Source organism: Sinocyclocheilus anshuiensis, unplaced genomic scaffold (genome assembly GCF_001515605.1).
Source record: "Sinocyclocheilus anshuiensis isolate Anshui unplaced genomic scaffold, SAMN03320099.WGS_v1.1 scaffold263, whole genome shotgun sequence".
Taxonomy (NCBI): domain Eukaryota; kingdom Metazoa; phylum Chordata; class Actinopteri; order Cypriniformes; family Cyprinidae; genus Sinocyclocheilus; species Sinocyclocheilus anshuiensis.
The window spans coordinates 1313274-1332225 of record NW_015549593.1 but is presented as its reverse complement, the minus strand read 5'-3'; positions in this window follow the sequence as shown (position 1 = coordinate 1332225).

Below are 18952 nucleotides of genomic sequence, written 5' to 3'. Positions count from 1 at the left end.
TTTCTCACAGCACCTCAAATATGACTGTTTTAAATCATATTAAAAGCATTTTGACCAAGCACTTCTTGCAAATGGACAGGACACCTCATCTGAGTGCAGTTTAGCTGCGTCTCCAACTCTATCATTTCTCCATCTGCAGAGTGCATGTGTTTGCAACAGGAGGATCACAGAAACATGGGAAATGATTGGATAATGATATAGAAAGGGGGAAAACGCCTCTAGATCTCTCTCATCTTCATGGCATTGTATAGGAGAGAGAGAGGTAAGAGTCAATCTGACGAAGATTATAGAGGACTTGAACAGGTGCCTGTTGTCGTGCCCTATTTCAGTAATGTACTCTAATGTAGGCTCCAAAGTGACTGGGCTGAAAGGTGTCTCACCCCCTGTGATCCAAATTACGGAGTGCACTGATGAAGGCAAGAGTCTAACAAAGCCGGCTGAGCTGCAGAAACACAGATATTTAGCTGTTATCAAGCTGACTATAAGAAATATCAAAAAGTGGACACACACGCACACACAATTTTAGAAGAAACACTTCTGTATTTCTATTTCACTTTTACTGGTTTTATAACTGATATAGACTTTCAGAAACAGTACAGACGAGACAACCCAGCATCTTTAACTGCTGTGCATCTGAACATTTGTTGAAGACAGGCTGTCCAGACCAGAGATAATTCACCTTCAAATTAAAATTCTGTCTTCATTTTTCTGAATGTACTTTTTCTGTCTTCATTTACATGTCATTCCAAACCTGTATGGCGTTCTTTCGTCCTTGGAACACAAAAGGATATTTAAATAAACTTTTTGTTAGTCAATTATTCCATTATTAGTTATAATAATTATAATAATTATTAGTCAAAAATTTCCCTGTGCATTTATACCTGGGTTTTCAATGCTCTTGGTCAGGTCTTGACCATTGTTGGCACTGATGCTTATTTTTCTTCTTTGTGTTCCAACTTCTCTATTTTTTATGTTATGTTCTTAGTTTCCAAGTTTCTGAGTTGCTTTGTATTGTTTTGTATTTTCTTTTGTTTTATGAATCATAATCTGCACTTGGATCAAGCTCTTCCTTACCTATAAGTTAACCCTTGTTACAGAATGTTGACTGCAACATTCAAGGTTCAGAACAGGCACATCATAAAAGTGGTCTATAACACTTCACCATTTCATATAAATATTGCACAAAACACCCCAGTACTCATTCACTTCATTATACTGAAAAGTGTGGACAGGATATTCCTCAAAAAACCCACCCTTTGTGCTCCACAGAAGAAGAAATAAAGTCATAGAGGTTTGGAACGAACCTTGCACACATCTACAGTTATTCAACTTGCAGACACTGACCAAATAACATTATTCGAAGCACCTTAAAGTGCATTTACGCCATTTATTCTTTCAGTATGCATGAATCAGACCTTGATAATGTCATTGAGCTACAGGAGCTCTAGTATAGGTGTTCCCAAATACACCTGATGAACACACATAAAGCTGTAGATGTTCAGACATAAAAAGACAGGGCCCATCATCAGTATATAACAGTGATAAAATAAATTGCTCATGGATGACCTCTTATTACTTGCGGGTTATTTTGCTTAGGGCTGTGAGTTGTGGGGTTGCAGAGCTCCCCCTTTTGATCTGTTCTTAAAGTACACCAGTTTCATGAAATTTGCTGACATAACTTTGGAAGTAAAACATATCTTAAATATGCATGGCCAATACATTTAGGAAGCTAACAGTCTATGACAGGCAGACAGTTATGATCCAGAATCCCCCATGTAAGGGAGCGGGTGAACATTCATGTAAGTAGCCTTCAGCCAGAAGGAAATCCGTTTATAGAAACTTATTCTGGAGTAAATACAGATGTCAGGCTATTTTTCTTTAAGATACCCTGAGGTCTCTTGCTCTCTTTCTCCATCTTTTTGTCTGTCTTCGCTCACTCTCTCTGTCTCTTCTCTCTGTGAGCTAATTAACCTGGTTGCTCTGTAGTAATGAGTTCTCTCTGGTGGCAGGCAAGCTCTGAAAGGGGAGGCGCAGGCTAGCGATCCTCTCTGGCCGTATCATCAGGACATTGTCAGGCCAAACAATGGGCTTATCTGCCTGTTTTTCACCACCCCCCAATACCCCCCATCCACCCTTCCGATTAACAGGGAGGAACCGGGGAGATGGAGAAAAGGGCATGTCCTTGCACAGGCCCAATAAATGTCAGGGAAAAGGCCAGGGGAGCAGCCGTATCCTATATACATTAGGATCTAGAATAAAGCACGCAGGTCAGGATTAAGGTGGGCCAAGCGAGAGACAAAACATGCCTTTAGACATACTTTAGCATCAAAGAATAGAGGTTAGGAACATGCCAATTGTTTTTGCAGCATAAGGACAACTTCACATTACATTAATGCATTCAGCAGACACTTTTATATAAAGCAACACATACTGCTTTTTAAGTTATCCACCTTAATTGTAACGTAAGAGCAGGATTGGATATTTTTCAATTGAATGTGCAAGGCTTCTGGTGTCACATACACTTAGTTATTTTAGCTGTACAAAAACAGTCCATTATGCAGCTTGATGTTGCAAATTTGTATTTGTTGTCATGTTATTTTGATTTGTTATTGTAATCATATACACACTGGTTTGTAGCGCAGATATTTGTACTGTTTACTGCAGTTCATTATTCTTCTAGTTATTTACCTATGGGGCTAGTCTCACACATTCACATTCAGAAAATAGCTTATTTCTGAAAATATTTGTGAATATATCACATTCACAGCTAAACATCTTCAAAAATGACACTTGATGTTATTGAGATCTTTATACATATTCTCTATATCACTGCGGAAATGTGGTTAAGATATGTAATTAAGTGCTCTATAATTAATTTATGGTTACATATAGTAGAAACTGAGTATAAATGGAAAAATTACAGGATATTAGAAGCCAGTGTGGGAGTGTAGGCTATGTGTTTCTGGAGGTGGAAATTATGAATGAGAGAATGACATTAAAGAGAAACAGAAAACAGCATGAAAAGCTTAAGAAGATATAAAGAAATAATGCAAACAGCAAAGGTAGAGATAAACAACTGTAGTCCGCCTGATTTTAAATGAAAATCAGGCAAAAAATCGCAAAGTGTAATTCCTGAAATGTTCAGGATGCTCTGCACCAGTATGACCATCTTGAATCAATTTGTGAAGCAATATTTTCAATAAGAGCCTTGAAGCAACAAGTGTCCAGAGGCCTCTCACTCCTTTTCTTCTCCTCCTGTATTTCTTAGTGAGGTAAGAATGGAGTAATGAGAGGAGGGGGGAGGTCTAGAGATCCAGAGCTCACCTCATTTCCTACATCATTGCATGAGTGGCCACTTACCACTGAGTACAAGGGTACCAAGTTTGGAAGAGGAGAAGGAATAGAGAACGAGAGGGAGAGAGTAAGTGCAGGAAAGTGGTGGAAATCAAGAAAACAGGAAGAGAAATCGAAGAGGACGAGAGGATCGGTTTTAAAATGCTCCCTTCCCATCTCAAACTGAGGCAGATTTTAGATGGACTTTTGAGAAGCAAAAGTGTGGTTTGGAGGAAGTAGAAACAAGACTATTGGGTTTGAGGTATTTTGATAGGCTCGGATTAATGCTAGGAAATAGATGTGTCTCTCTCGGGTGCAGCAGGGCCACCCACAGAACAACAGCCCAAACAAAGATGCCTCTGTTGGGGCCTCCTGCTCCCACAGAAGCTCTTGAATGGCTGCAGGTCTGCAAGAGACCTGCAAGACCCATTAATTTGTCCATTCACACACACAAATACATGCACAGACACACATATACACACATTACACAGCACTGCTAATTAATCCAGAGATTACCAAACCAATTACAACCACATTCCATCTAATTAGAAATTATTTAAAGCATTTTCCAATTAGGCTTTACACACTCATTTAAAAAGACCACCATGCGTCAGGAACAGCTCACAGAGCGAAGAGTGTACACAAGTGTACTTTATGTAGCTGTGAATGTATCTGAACACTTCCACTAGTCTAGCCACATCTTCCTCAACCTCAAATCTGTCAAATAAAGGGGAAAACACCTAAACTGGCGTTACACCCATGCAGCATCCTTAATGGATGAAAAATGAACATCATTCTGTGATCATTTACTCACCTTCATGTCATTACCAACCTGTATGGCTTAATTTTTTCTGTGGGACACAAGACATTTTTTGAAGAATTTTTCAGCTGTTTTTGTCCATACAATAATAGTCAGTGGGGCACAAACATATCAAGCTCCCAAAAAGACATTAAGGCAGCATAAAAGTAATCCAAAACCTAAATACATGGTGATTCACTCTCAGATCTAATCGAATCACTGATCAACTCATGTATTCATGTATTCAAATATAGTGACATGTCAATATCAAACTTGATGTTATTGATGCTTGTGACGTCAAATCACATGACACTCAAAAACCATTGAGGTTTAATGTTATTAATGGGTGATTAAGTAAAAATTCAAGTGTAATTTTTACAGAAAATATATTTTTTTAAATGCTACAGAAAAATAAAAAAATGAAAAACTGTTAAAATGCATTACAATGTAATGCATAACACATCACATATTATATGTTATACAAATAACCCGCTTCTTCTCTTTTTTGTATTACATTTTGTTATGTCATTTTTAGTGTCGTGGGTCAGCCTGATGGTGTTTTGTCTTTGTGTGTATGGTGCGCACCATCTGTATATGTCTATATATCTATATCTATATATGACTATAGTCCATGTTTTATGGACTACCACTTTATGTGAACTCTGATTCATCATGTTGTTTTCTATTGTGACACCTGTATTATTATGGTGGCTATCAGTACATTTTTTAGTTACAAAGCATTTTGGTGGTTCAAGTAGATTAGCATTCATTAGTTAACATTACATCACCTACTATATGGTTATAAGTAAAATATACAGGCACCAATATGCCATCCTGTAATGCCTGAAACATTGTCATCATATTTCTTAGAGCTAATTCCTGGCACAGCTGGGGGGGTTTTTTACCTTAAATTTAACAGAATAATTTATGGCGTATAACTTCAGAACACTTGGATTAAAGCACTGGAGTTGTTTGGATACTTTTACACTACTTTTATGTCCTTGAAACCCCATTGACGAAGTGTGCAGACAAAAACTGCTGAAACATTCTTTAGAAGAAAAAAAACAATGATTTGGAACAACATGAGGGTGACATGAGGGTGAGGGTGACAGAACTTAAAAATGTGTGTGAACTATCCTTTAAACAGTCATAAACATCAAGTGGATGCTTCTACAAACACTATCTGAGTTATGCTTGCAACCAACCAGTGGTTTCTACATCAGTGGTGACAGATGAGAAAATTGTCAATCCCAGCAGCACTCGACTGAACCACTAAAGAATCTGACACCATGACAAGCATGTCAATATTCAAGACAATTCAAGACAAATCCTGTGTTTTTCCATCAAATAAATTCCTGTCATAAAACAATACTCTCCACGTCTCCCTCCACCCACTACGGCTGTCTCCTCCACCTTTCCCTTTCTCTCTCCTACACACACACACACACACAATAAGGATCTAATCCTAAAGTGTCTATTTTTTTTAATACCATTGTTTTCCGTTGTTGTTTAAGTGTTATTTTGGTTTCTGATCACCAAGGAGAGGCTACGCAAGGTCCTAAAGATGGCGGCCGCAACAAAAAAGTCACGTGACTGAAACCCATGAATAGTTCTCTCTCTCCCCCACACACACACACACACACACACACACACACACACACACACACACACTCGCTTCTAACCACTCTCTCTCTTCACCTATTCGAGATTGAGTCTGTCTCTGAGGGATTGCTGTTCAGCGGTTGTCAGGCTAAATTGAAAAGATGATCCACAGAGCCATGGGGTAAACACAGGAGCCTTTTGATCTGAAGAGTCCACAGTTAAATAAATAGCGAAGTGAGCGCTCTGCACCACACAGCCCCTCCGGGCTTCATTAGTCTCCAATTACAGGTTCATTCATCTGTGAAATGCAGAAATGCAACAGCTGTATAAACTGCTTATGGAGCAGCAATTTGCTTGCTATCCACAACACTGATGTTATCAGGCCCTAATATGGCACAGTATTTATCATTACATAATGTTAGAGGGCTTGTCTACAGCAATTCTGATAATTAACACCAGGTCAGGCTGTATCTCTGCCCATGTTTTGGTGCTTCAGGAGTTCAGCCTGCCGTTTTAGACCGCAAACATGTTGCATACAGCTACTGGTATATATAAAAATGTTACTGTTATCAATCAGCTGATCAGATTTGGACAAAATAAAAGAGGCTTTAAAAGAAACACAAATGAAAGAAGAAATAGAGGGAAGAAAGCAAAGTATCTGTGAGGAAATGTCGAATACGAGTGTAGAAAAACAGAAAACACAAAACGATGGGGGAAGGGATTGTACACGGCATAACGGCCTTCTTCCTTACTCCGACAACCATAAGTGGAATTCTGATTATTCTACACATACACACAAACATACACACATAGTGCATCCCTTCGGACTGAGGCACAATGGCTGTGTGAAAGTCATCAGCCCCCTCCCCCCTTAAAGCGTCCCTCCACCCCCCCTCTGGAGTCTGTTTCATCATTTTAATTAATTTCTAATCAGGCGACAGTAAACTAATCAAGCTCTGCATAAAAACAGGGGCCACCACAGAGTCTTGACTCCGGCTGCATACTGAGCACTGCAGCCCTATCATACGAGACACATTCACAACTCCAGTACTGAGGATTTAACTGGTGCTGCAGGATCTCAAATTCCAGATTAGTAATTAAATCTGCCAAAAATGTAAATGCAAAATCTGCTATTTAGCAACAGTGCGGAATATACTGAAATGTAAAATCATGCAAAATAATTTAAAATATTAATAAAAAAATAGTGTTCTTTTACAAAAAATAAATAAATAAATAATGCACAAACAAGGTTAACGTTTTTGCAATTTAGTGATTAAATCTTTTTGCACTGTTATTGAGACTATACAAATGAATTAATAAATATGCTTCAAAAAATGTCACACTTCTCAGAACATTTGTTCACCTGCCAATGCACATTCCATATTTGTTTTTCACAGTTAGATTTGAAATTGTGCACACTTTTCAGTCTTTATTTTATACTTTCATATCTATATTTAAAGTTGCAGAGAATGTTGAATGTATGTTTACACACTGTTTTCAGTGCCGTGTGTCATTGTTAGTGTTTGTCTATTGCTATGACTTAAAGATCGACTCAAATTTGATGATCAATTTCTGTCAAAATCTAGGAAAATACAAAGGGTTCACAGTACCACAGTACTGTAGTTTTCCCTGCAACTGTGTTTTTTTTTCTTTCACTGTTCTTTTCTTATTTTTCTTTTACTTCCTTAGCTTAATTTTAATTCTTTATTATTATTATTATTATTATTATTATTAACTTATTATTAACTTTTTTGGTAACAGTTTTTACAGTATTTATTAATCTTTGTCAACTTTAATTAATAAAAATACAACTATTCATTGTTAGTTCATCCTAGATCGTGTCTAGTAATTAATAATTGTAAAATGTAAAAAGTTTACTATTAGTTCATGTTCGTTCATGTTCAATAACTAATGTTAACAAATTGATCCTCATTGTAAAGTATTACCACTTTTTATACATTTATTTATTTATTACCTTAATATTTGTGATTCTAAACATATTTTCTATCTGGAGCTTGCAGAAAAAGCATTCCGTTGCCTGCAATCATGCATTTTATTTGTGCATTTGATAAATAAACTTTCAATAGAATAGAATAGAATAGAATAGAATAGAAGCACTTCACTGACTCAACTTATTTCACTTTCACAACATTTGTTCACTATTAAAATGTTTTCATTTGTTGTACACAATATGTTGGCTGAAGTCATAACAACGGCAGCTATAATTTTTCTCCTGTCCTCTCGCTTATTTGGAAAATATTGAATGTTGAGACCAACTTTAAAAGAAGACCTGATTATATGCCAGGAAACCGAACAACATGACAAGCGGAGAGGACCCACTTGCTAACAGCCAACCTGAGGGAGGGGGAGGGTGGATTAAACATGGAAATCTCTAATCTCTCTCAGGCCTGTAGGATTATTCTGCTCTCTCTCAGTGTAAGCGGACATATTTACCCATGGTGAGTATATTTAGACTCTAAATTCCCCTGCTGCCTCTTCTACCCACTGGCTGGCACTAGGAGAAGCAGGGGAAGGACGCCAAGCATGGGATAATAATACAGGGAGAGAGAGACGGAGAGATGCAGGGAGAGAGAGAGAGAGAGAGAGAGAGAGAGAGAGAGAGAGAGAGAGAGGAGAGCGTTCCCCCTCCAGCAGAAAGCAGAGGGAGAGGATTAGGCCTCTCATCTCCCGGTGCATCATCCACTCCCTCCACTGATGGTGTTTTGTGATATCCAGCAGCACAGAAGGATGATCCCATTACACGCCAATGAACAGTCTGACCAATACACAACCACAGCAACCACATTACACAATTACAGCACACCACTCGCCAATACCCCGCTACTCTAGCCAATACATACTGCTGGACTAACACAATATCCAATAAACAACCCCTCCGGTCAACAATTACAGCATGCTTATGAAGTATACACCAAAGTTCAATTAATACCCTTACAGTACGAGGGGTCTTCTAGACACTTTCGGACACACAATTGCAGCAGAGTTCACACAAACTATTTTGCAGAAAGAAAGCATCTCAAAAGACAATCATGTACCTATATGTGGTCAAACTGCCTTAAATATTTTTTTATTATTTTATTTCTTTGCACTGCAATATTTGGCACTGAAATAGAGTGCTGCATCAATTACATACAGTATTTTTGTAGGCCAACCCGGAAGATTGCATCATCCTGGTTCCCTTAACAAAAACCCAATAGGATTTTTCCATCGGCTTTTGGATTATTGCAAAAAAAATATGCTCTGTGACTAATAAAAGTTTATGATTCTTAACTGTTTTGTTTATTATGATAACCTTTGCAAATGCACATGTTTTATGAATTTTGATGCTAAAATACAGTCATCAGAAGTAAAAAGCTAAACTTAGGCTATAAAAGAACTACACCACCATTAAGTTTATGACAATCTTTCAATCTTTAACTGAAAGTGAAAATAGTTAGAGAAAATAGTTAGGAGTTAGAATAGTTTGCAATAGTGAGATTATAAACACAATGAGGCTGTAAAAGTGGACTATATTAAGTAGATGAGTTTACCAGTTCAGCATGACGTTTATTGTGCCCGTTAATGTAGACCCATTTAGCCACTTTTTAGCAACTACCTTTTTTAGACAAGTAAAACCCACAAGTGAGTTATTACTGTTGTATTTTATGCTATAGAATAAAACGTGAAAATATGAGTTTTTGTTAACCAGACCTTATTTTAGGCATTTAACCAAAAACCCATTCAAAAACCCTTTGTCTTCAGGATGAGGGAACCAAAAATGTTAAAATGCTAACTCGTTTCTGGGTTTTGGCCTAAAAATAATGTCATCCCTGCAGAACTCTACAGTTCTTAAGTCACTTAACATCTAAACCAGAAGCATCACACATCTTTTTTTTTTCTTCTTTTTGTTGCAATTTAATTTTGATATTATTATTATTATTATTATTATTTTGAAGTTCCAATCAGAATCTTCTTAGCTCAAATATGTGAGGGGGCAAGTGCATGACGCTTGAAATAAACCATTTAACCCTCGCACAATCACACAGACATGCCCTATTCTGTATTAGTTACAACTACATGCCATCACACAAATATAAACCAGTATGCTTGCCATTAAAGGTACAAATGTAATTGTTTACAGCACTGTTGATAAAACAGGAAGTTTAAAGGAGGATATGGGTTTCTAGAAGGAGAGAGTTGACTGAAATGTGGGTGGAGAGGAGGAGTCATTAAACCTCATTACTACCACACCTGTCTCCTCTAACAGGTGTAACTTTATCTTGTCTCCTCTACCTGTCTCAAATGGACCCTTGGGTGACTGTTGACCTTACACGTGAACTTGAGAGGCATCACATAACAGCTTTACATTAATCTTCTATAGATGAAAGGACAGTGGCTGGTAAGGGTGTCTGACTTTGATGAATGAGCCGGAGTGACTGAATGACAGCTCTAATGGTCATTAGGGGACTAAAACTTGGGAAAAGCAAAGGACAGGTCATGTGTCTGATCCACGGCCTTATTTCCAGTTCATAGTGGACAAGAACCAGATTTTTCATTGTTAACCTCTTCAGTCCCAAAATTGAAAACTTTCAAAAACTAACAATTAGTTATGAAAAAATGTTAATCACTTCATATTAAACAGTGAAATGCAATAATTACAAAAAAAATTTATAAAAAAAAAAAATACATTCAAAAAAGAAAGAAAATTTATGTTGCAAGATAAAAGAGTAAGCAGAACACATTTACTGTGTCTACTGTTGTTGTGTCACGATCACCAGCTAGAGTGCTCTTGATAGCCACCAGAGGGCACTCAATCCTATCCACCTTTTTCTTCAACGCAGAAGTAAGCCTATGGGTGAGACTTCCGGATCATTAACCGCTATAGGTAAATAAGGAGGAGAATAACAACCTGCAGTGAATGGTAAAACTGTTTGCACTACAAACCAGTGTGTTCATAAATAAGATAATACATTAAAATAATATGATAAGACACACCAATTTTCAATACCAAGCAGCAAAACTAACTGTTTTGTACATCTAAAAATGGCTGGATGCAGATGAGACCGGGAGCCAGACCCATAGAATTTACAAATGGCCACGCCCATTTTTACGAAAATTGGATACCTTTGCCACTCAATTCTGGACTGCATTTCCCATAAACCATTGCCCGGACTCATCATGCCTGATTGCTTTCACCCATTGCTCATTACCTCTGCCTACATAAGCCCTGTGTTTTCTCTGTCACATTGTGAAGTCTTGCCAGTTGTTACTCTGCAATTCTAAGCATTTTCCCTGGTTTTATTTCTCTTGGATTATTCTTTTGCATGTGTTTCTTGCCTTACTGCTTGTTTGGATTGCTTGCCTTTGTATTGACCTTTTGCCTGTATTTTGGATTACGTTTCTGGATTGTCCCAATAAACCTGTGTTTGGATATCCAACCTTTCAAGTCTCGGAGCAGCAAGTAACAGAAGACTTCGCCATGTACAGATCCAGCAGCTGAGTGAGACCCAGACCCCTTATGGACCCGGTTGACCAGTTACTGCAGGTACATCAAGGAAACCTGTCGATTGAGGAATATGTTCATTAGTTCTGAGAGTTGTTATACCAAGTATCATTCGATGAGATTGCGTTATTAAAAGACATCTTTCTCTATGGTCTTAAATAACCCAATAAATCGTGGCTCCCTGGGAGGGGAGATTAATTAGTCTATGCGATTTTATACGGACTATGCGCTACTGCTGAGTGGCTCCTCTTTCACTGTTGGGGAAGTTGAGGAGGATGCTTCACCTAAACATTTTTTTGGAGGGGGCATTAGGCAGCAAGCTCTGGTGGCCAAGGAGCTTGACCAACAATGGACTGCAGCATGCACTATACTGAGGGTCACGAGCCCAGTGTTTGTAGTGACCTCCTTGCCAGAGCCTCTCTACAAAATGTCAGCCACTCCATTGCTTCGTTCTGTCATGGCCGCCCACTCCTGTGTCTCATCACAACATGGCCGCCACACTAGAGTCTTCAGTCAACATGGCTGCCATACCAGAGCCAGTTCACAACATGGCTGCCACACCAGAATCCCCAGCCATCATGTCCACCATGCCAGAGGCTCCAGCCGTTACAGAAGCTACACCAGAGTCTCCAGCCATCATTGGTGCCACACCAGAGTCTTCAGCTGTCATGGATGCCATGTCAGTGTTCCCGGTCATCATGAATGTTGCACATGAAGCCATTATAGAAGCCCCTAGGCATTTGAGACTGGCTTCGAGTCCGGAGGACATGGCATCTCTGCAGTGGTAACAAGTCTGGGGGTCTCAGAGGTGCTCTCACTGGCAGTTGCACTCCCTGTTACAGTGATGTGCATTTTTGAGTTTGGGCTGCACACTGCTCTCCGGCCCATGAGTCTGCTCCAGAGCCCGCTCCAGCCCATGAGTCTGCTCCAGAGCCTGCTCCAGCCCATGAGTCTGCTCCAGAGCCTGCTTCAGCCCATGAGCCTGCTCCAGAGCCAAGTCCAGTCCTTGAATTTGCACCAGTGTCCACTCAAGCCCCAAAGCGCAGTCCTGTTGGCATTAGCCCGTGAGCTCCCTGCCTGTCCTGTTTTGACCACAGTGGTTGCCCGTGAACTTGCTGCCTGTCCCATCACGGCCAAGGAGGCCGTCTCTGAGCTCTTCACCTGTCCGGTCACGGCCAAAGAGGTCGTCCTTGAATCCCTTGTCTGCTCTGTCATGGCCAAGGAGGCCATCTCTGAGCTCTTTGCTTGCCCTGTCATGGCCAAAGATGCTGTCTCTGAACTGTCTGCCTGTCCTGTTATGGCCACAGAGGCCACTGTGGACCTCTCTGTGCTCTACTGCAGTTCCACCAGATCTGCCCTGGTGGTCTTCGGTCCCATCTGCTCTGCTGTGGTGGTCATCTTCTCCACCCTGGTGGTCTCCTGCTCTGCTGGCTCCGCCCAGGCTTCCTGCTCCTCCGGCCCCGCCCTGGTCACCTGCTCCTCCAGCTCCACCCTGGCTTCCCGATTCACCTCAATCTTCAGTCCTACTTCCTGTCCATGGGCCTGGCCCTCCATCCCTCCCCCTGTTCTGACTCTGTTCCACCTCCCTACTGGACTTAATTCTGTTCTTGTTTAGGAGGGTATGGAAGCCGTTTCTTAAGGGGTGGGCTATGTCGCGATCACACGCTGGAGTGCTCTTGATAGCCACCAGAGGGCACTCCATCCCATACCTTTGCCACTCAATCCTGGACTGCATTTCCCATAAACCTTTGCCTGGACTCATGCCTGATTGTTTTCACCAGTTTCTCGTTACCTCTGCAATGTGACAGAAAACACAGGGCTTATATAGGCAAAGCCTTGCCAGTTGTTACTCTGCAATTCTGAGCATTCTCCCTGGTTTGATCACTTTTGGTTTTTGGATTTCTTGTCTGTCTCTTACCCTTTTGCCTGTGTTTCCTGCCTTGTTGCTTGTTTGGATTGCTTGCCTGTGTATTGACCTGCTGCCTGTATTTTGGATTACATTTCTGGATTGTCCCAAATAAAAGCTGCATTTGGATCTCCGACTTTTCAAGTCTCTGAGCAGCATTTTCTTTTTTTTTATTTACCTGTTTTACTTTTGCAATTTGAGGTTTTGCTCAAAGTTTTTACTTTGAGAGCACTTTGGGTCGACTTCTGTTAATCTATAAATTTGTATTTATAAACTTTGACGACTGAAAATCTTTTCACAAAATAAACATTTCTTTGAAAAATTATATCTTTTTTATTTTAGATTTCATAATATTAACATTCTATAATGACAAAGATAATTTAGGGATCATAATATGGTATCATAAAAAAACAGCTTCAAATAAAAAAGAATTAATGTAAGAATTAACGATCCAAAATTATGACCAATAATTATGACTTATGTCTAATAATTATGCACCAAGAAAAATGCAAAACAAATTGGTCCTGTATTTTGGACATTTGGATGAGCTGATTGATTATTCAGTTCATGTTTCGTCTCTTGGCTCTGATGATGACAGTCCTGTGATTCGGCAGCCTTGAATCAACTCTCATCCTAAAAATGCCAAAGAAGCCTGAGATCTGAAATTAGTAATCAATGACTGAAGGTGATGAAGACGTGAATCAGACCAAATTAATAAAACAAGTGCTTGTGTGAGCGCCGCCGCTTCTTAAGGTAAGAAATGTAGGTTGTAAGCGTGCGTTCGAGGGAGTTGAAGAGGAGAAGGGGGCACCTTGTAACCAACATGCGGGGGCAGGAGCTGAACACCCCTAATCATGCCTCCAGCACTGCAGAGAGGAGGGAGATTTAAAGACCAGAATATGGGAAACAGACCAAGGAAATCCTGTTCTTAAGATTGGCAAGCGTAGAATCGGCATTGGAGTCTAAAAAAATAAAAAAATGAGGGGATTTGGGATTTTACCAAGACACTAAACCCAGGAGGAACGGTGTTTGTTTAATTTTTCCTTTATTCTTTAAGTAATTTCCCTTTTGCTCTGAGAGGGGCCTGTAGGGCCCCATGTGTGCTACGGAGGTGAGCATGTTTCAGACTGCGCTCAGAGGATGTTGCAAAGAGCCACAGGAAACAGCACTCAAATGATTTTACAGTCTGAGTCTGAAAGCACATCTCAAAGAACAGTCATGCGTCTATTCAGGATCAAACAGCCTTAATTATTTTTCATATTCACAATAACAGGCCCAACAATACCCCTGCCACTAAATATATCATTTCCTCAGGCAAAGATTACATGTTGCTTTAGCTGAGGTATCGAATTACCTAATAAAGACGTGCGATACAGAACGAAAACCAGCTGCTCATATGCTCAAATAAGCAACAAATTAATTAAGAGTTCGCTATGCGATGGGAGGAAAATCGTTAATGGCTGAGTCACTCTTGTATGATAGCACAACATAATTGCAGATTATTGCATCATAAATTTCTTGTTTTCATATAAGCCATTTGAGGTGCCACCATGAGGTTTTGGCAACACTTCAGTAAAAATACACATCAGTAAAATGTTTAAATAGTTACACTAAATCGTGTAAACAAAATCTGACAAACTCTATCCTCTTAATAATTCACCTACACAAACCCAACATCTGGAATGAGATGATTTATTATCTGAGTGACTCGGTCGTCAGGTTTCGCGGAGCTCTGTGCTCGTTAATCCAAAACAAAGCACTATTTGGATTCATATATCAGATTCATCCATATGTGCTTTTCTATCAACTGAGAGAAATTTTAATTAAATAGCACTTGCTTTTCTGTGAATTTCTATAGCAGCATTAAAACAGTGAAGAGCCGAAAAAGTCTATTCAAGTGTTAGATTTCACATTTTCATTTTCTGCTTTAGCATGAGCATAGTATTAATATTAGTTTCTTTTTATTATTTTACCTGCATTCAGTCACTACAAAATCCTAATCAGTCCTTGTGCACAGTCTATGCTTTAATTAAGGTCATCTTTAAGAAAGGACATTTTCAATTAAGTTTGCAGATAATTCATTTCTCATCTACACACTGATAAATTTCATAATAGAAATGGGAATATTTTGTATGTTTAGTATCTCATGTTTGTTTTAACAAAAACCTTTAAGCCATGTTGCTCTTTGGACATATGTTGCTTAATAGAGATCTCATTTAAAAACAAAAGTTGTCTCAGACAGTAAAATATTTTAGGAGAAATTAAAATAGATACAAATTAGATTTTTTTTTTTTTGCATACAGTAAGAGTATAGAGCTATAAAATAATGCAGGTATCTTATGAAACATTTTGAAATCATATTAAAAACTTAAAGTACGCTGGTATTTTTTCTCCTGGAAATAAATCATCTATATTGGCAAATGGCAATAATCTATTTTTTGTCCATAAAAGTCAGTGTGGTCCAATGTTGCTTTTGACCGTATTGACTTTTATCGTAGGAGCAAAAACAATATCTTTCTTCTATGTGCAGAAGAAATTAAGTTCTACAGGTTTGGAATGAGTAATTAATGATAGAAATGTCCTTTTTGGGTGAATTATTCCTTTAAGCTATCTCATTTGTGCTACAGGATAGTTTATGTAATAAAAACAAAGAAGATTCATAATAGGGTAAACATTAAATAACCATTAAGGAGTTAAAGGCACAATGCAGAACTGCTGGAAGAGAGTGAGCTGAGCTTCAGAGTCCTGTGATTGTACATATGAAGGCATAGTCATCATGGAGGATTACAACATTGTTATTGTTTGGGTATAACTGTTGTATCACCAACAATGCTTGCCAGTTACAGTAATACCATGAATAAAAATGAAAATAAGTGGAGCTCATTGTCATCATTTTGTCTTAATATCTCTGTGCAGTCCAGGATAAGTCGGTGCAGCGGTATATATGTCACGCCAGAGTGGATAAATTAGAATTGACACTAATAGCTTTGTAAAAACATGCACAGACTGTAAGAATCAGGGTACTTCAGATCAATTCCAGCATGCCCCTGATCCGCTTTTTAAGGTGAAGGCCTGGGAGGTTGACGCCGCTTCTCCTGTGATGCAACAGGACCGAGAGATATCACAGCTCCAAGCCACCTGTCAATCTTCTATCCGCCTCCCCGCGGACTCCCCACCCACCAAAGCCAAATTGCAGCTGGGCGTGCGTATCGGGGGGCTCGAGGGACGGCGCACAAAAGAGCGGAGAGCTGACCAGCGCTCAGGTGAAATTGAATTGGAAATCTTCCACGGCTCGTTAGCATAAGAAAGGAGCGTGTGGTTTTAGACAAAGACTCCTCTTCTCATGCAGAAAATCAATCTCTCCTGGGGCCCGGCTATTGTTCATCTCCGCAGTACAGGTGTCCCTTCAATGGTCCTTAATCAAAAGTGTCAAAACAAAGTTAAGAGTTATCTCCCACCGCTGTCTGTTGGACTGCGTGCACGCGCTCGTGCACTTCCATGTGCTGCGGAAGGATACGTGACTACAACTATTGCTGATGTGAATAAATAGACAAATTCAGGCATGTATCACAATACTTATTGATATTTACTTCACTGTGCTTTCCAGGGCTGACACAATAATTGGTTTACAGGATGGAGAGAAACAGAAGTGTCCTTATGCTCAATAAATGTCGCTCAGAAAGCATCACTTCTCTGTTGAACCTACCACAGGGGCCATGGCAGCCCGTATGTGTTTTTCTCTTAGCAGGGACACCAAGAATTGGCTGAGTGTATTGTGGCTGTAACACAATAAAGTAGGATGGAGAGCAGTGGCCCGCAGGTCTGTTTGCAAAGCGCAGAGTAAATACACTGAAATGACATACAGCAACCTTCTTTCTGAAACACATTAGCTGATCTGAATCGAAAATCTAAGGAGCAGAAATCAACATTTGACGTGTTTCTCACCCGTGATGTTTAATGCAAGAGATATAACCTTTTAATTATGGTGTCTCCGATAGGACATCCTCATCTTGAGCATCTCCAGACCTGCTGGAGTTAAATCTCCCATGAGCCCACCCTTCCAAAAACCCATCCCCTTCTGGTCAGGTCCCCTGGGCATGCAAACATTGGGTTGATTAAAAATCACTTAATAGAAGAGAAAAAATAAAGCTGTCTCATCAGTTTGACGGTTCCACAGAGACTCATGGAACATCGGCCCTGAGTAATCCAGCACATATGGCTCATAAGAGATGATTAAATGGACATGTTTCTGTCAGTACTCTGGTTACTCTTTCTCTCTCTGCTTTAGAAGCTGTAACTTCAAGGTTAAAGGAAAATTCACCTTCATGTCGTTCCAAATCTGTATGACTTTCTTCCTTCAGTGGAACACAAAAGAAGAGAGTTTTGTTGACCACTTACTTCCATTATATGGACAAAAAACACAGAGACATTTCTCATAATATCTTCTTTTATGCCCCACAGAAAAAAGTAAGTCTTTGGAACAACAAAGACGAAATTATGACAGAATTCTCATTTTTGAGTGAACTATCCCTTTAAATGCTATGTAGTTCCGCTCATTCTTCACCAACTAACACTGGTGACAATGGATGAAAAGGCTGCTAACTGACATCCTTTAAATATATGGGTAATTTTTGTCTCATTTGCATCAAGATAACAAATGTTTTAGTTTTGTTATAAGTGTGTCAGCCTGTGATGGCGTAAACAGGTGAAGGTGGAGCCATGCAGCTGGAAATGACAGGACAAACATGATGTCACTATAGTCCTTCAATCCATCATTAACAGATGGCAGATCTCCCCTAATATTCATCAAAACCCAACATACAGTTAGAGCAAAGACACCCCATGAAAAACAGACACTGAAGCATATCAATCTAACAAAAAATGCAAAAGCATCTTAATAAAATTTTTATTGCAATGATAATAATTTTTTGGAGGACTGTATACATAAAATAGTATAAAATAGTAAAATATATATATATAAATAAAACAAGTGTAAAATTAAAAACGGGGGAAGGTATTTTAATATCACCCAAAGACACCCATATGAGAGACCCAATAATAATAATAATAGTAATAATTTATTTGTTGTTGTTACAATTAGCATTTTAATATTCTGTAAAAAATTATTTTTGAGGGATTTTAATACCCAATGACACTCATATAAGTTAAGCACATGAACTTAACCACTATGGAACTGACATTCTGCAGAACATCAGCGTGAGGAGTCAGTGAAGAAATGTGACCCTGGACCAAACCAGTCATAAGGGTCAATTTTTTGAAACTGAGATTTATACATCATCTGAAAGCTGAATAAATAAGCTTTCCATTGATGTATGAAAATCTGAGGGTGCAAAAAAATCTAAATATTGAGAAAATCGCCTTTAAAGTTTTCCAAATTAAGCCCTTAGCTAATGATAATACATTTTTGATATATTTACGGTAGGAAATTTACTAAATATCTTCATGGAACATGATCTTTACTTAATATCCTAATGATTTTTGGTATAAAAGAACAATCGATAATTTTGACCCATACAATGTACTACATACTACATATGACTGGTTTTGTGGTCCATGGTCACAAATGGTACGTGAGCAGGGAAGGTGACACATATAGTTCTCCTACAAAGTTAAATGTGTGAGCAGCAGCACAAGGATCACTTCTGAACAAATTGGAAGTCAGCATTAAGACCTGCAATGTGAACATAGCCTTACTGCACCCAGACATCTGACGTGAGACTCAGGGGGACACTTCCCAACAAAAAAGGGATCAAGGGGGCATGACAAAAACAGAGCCCCCAGTAATCCC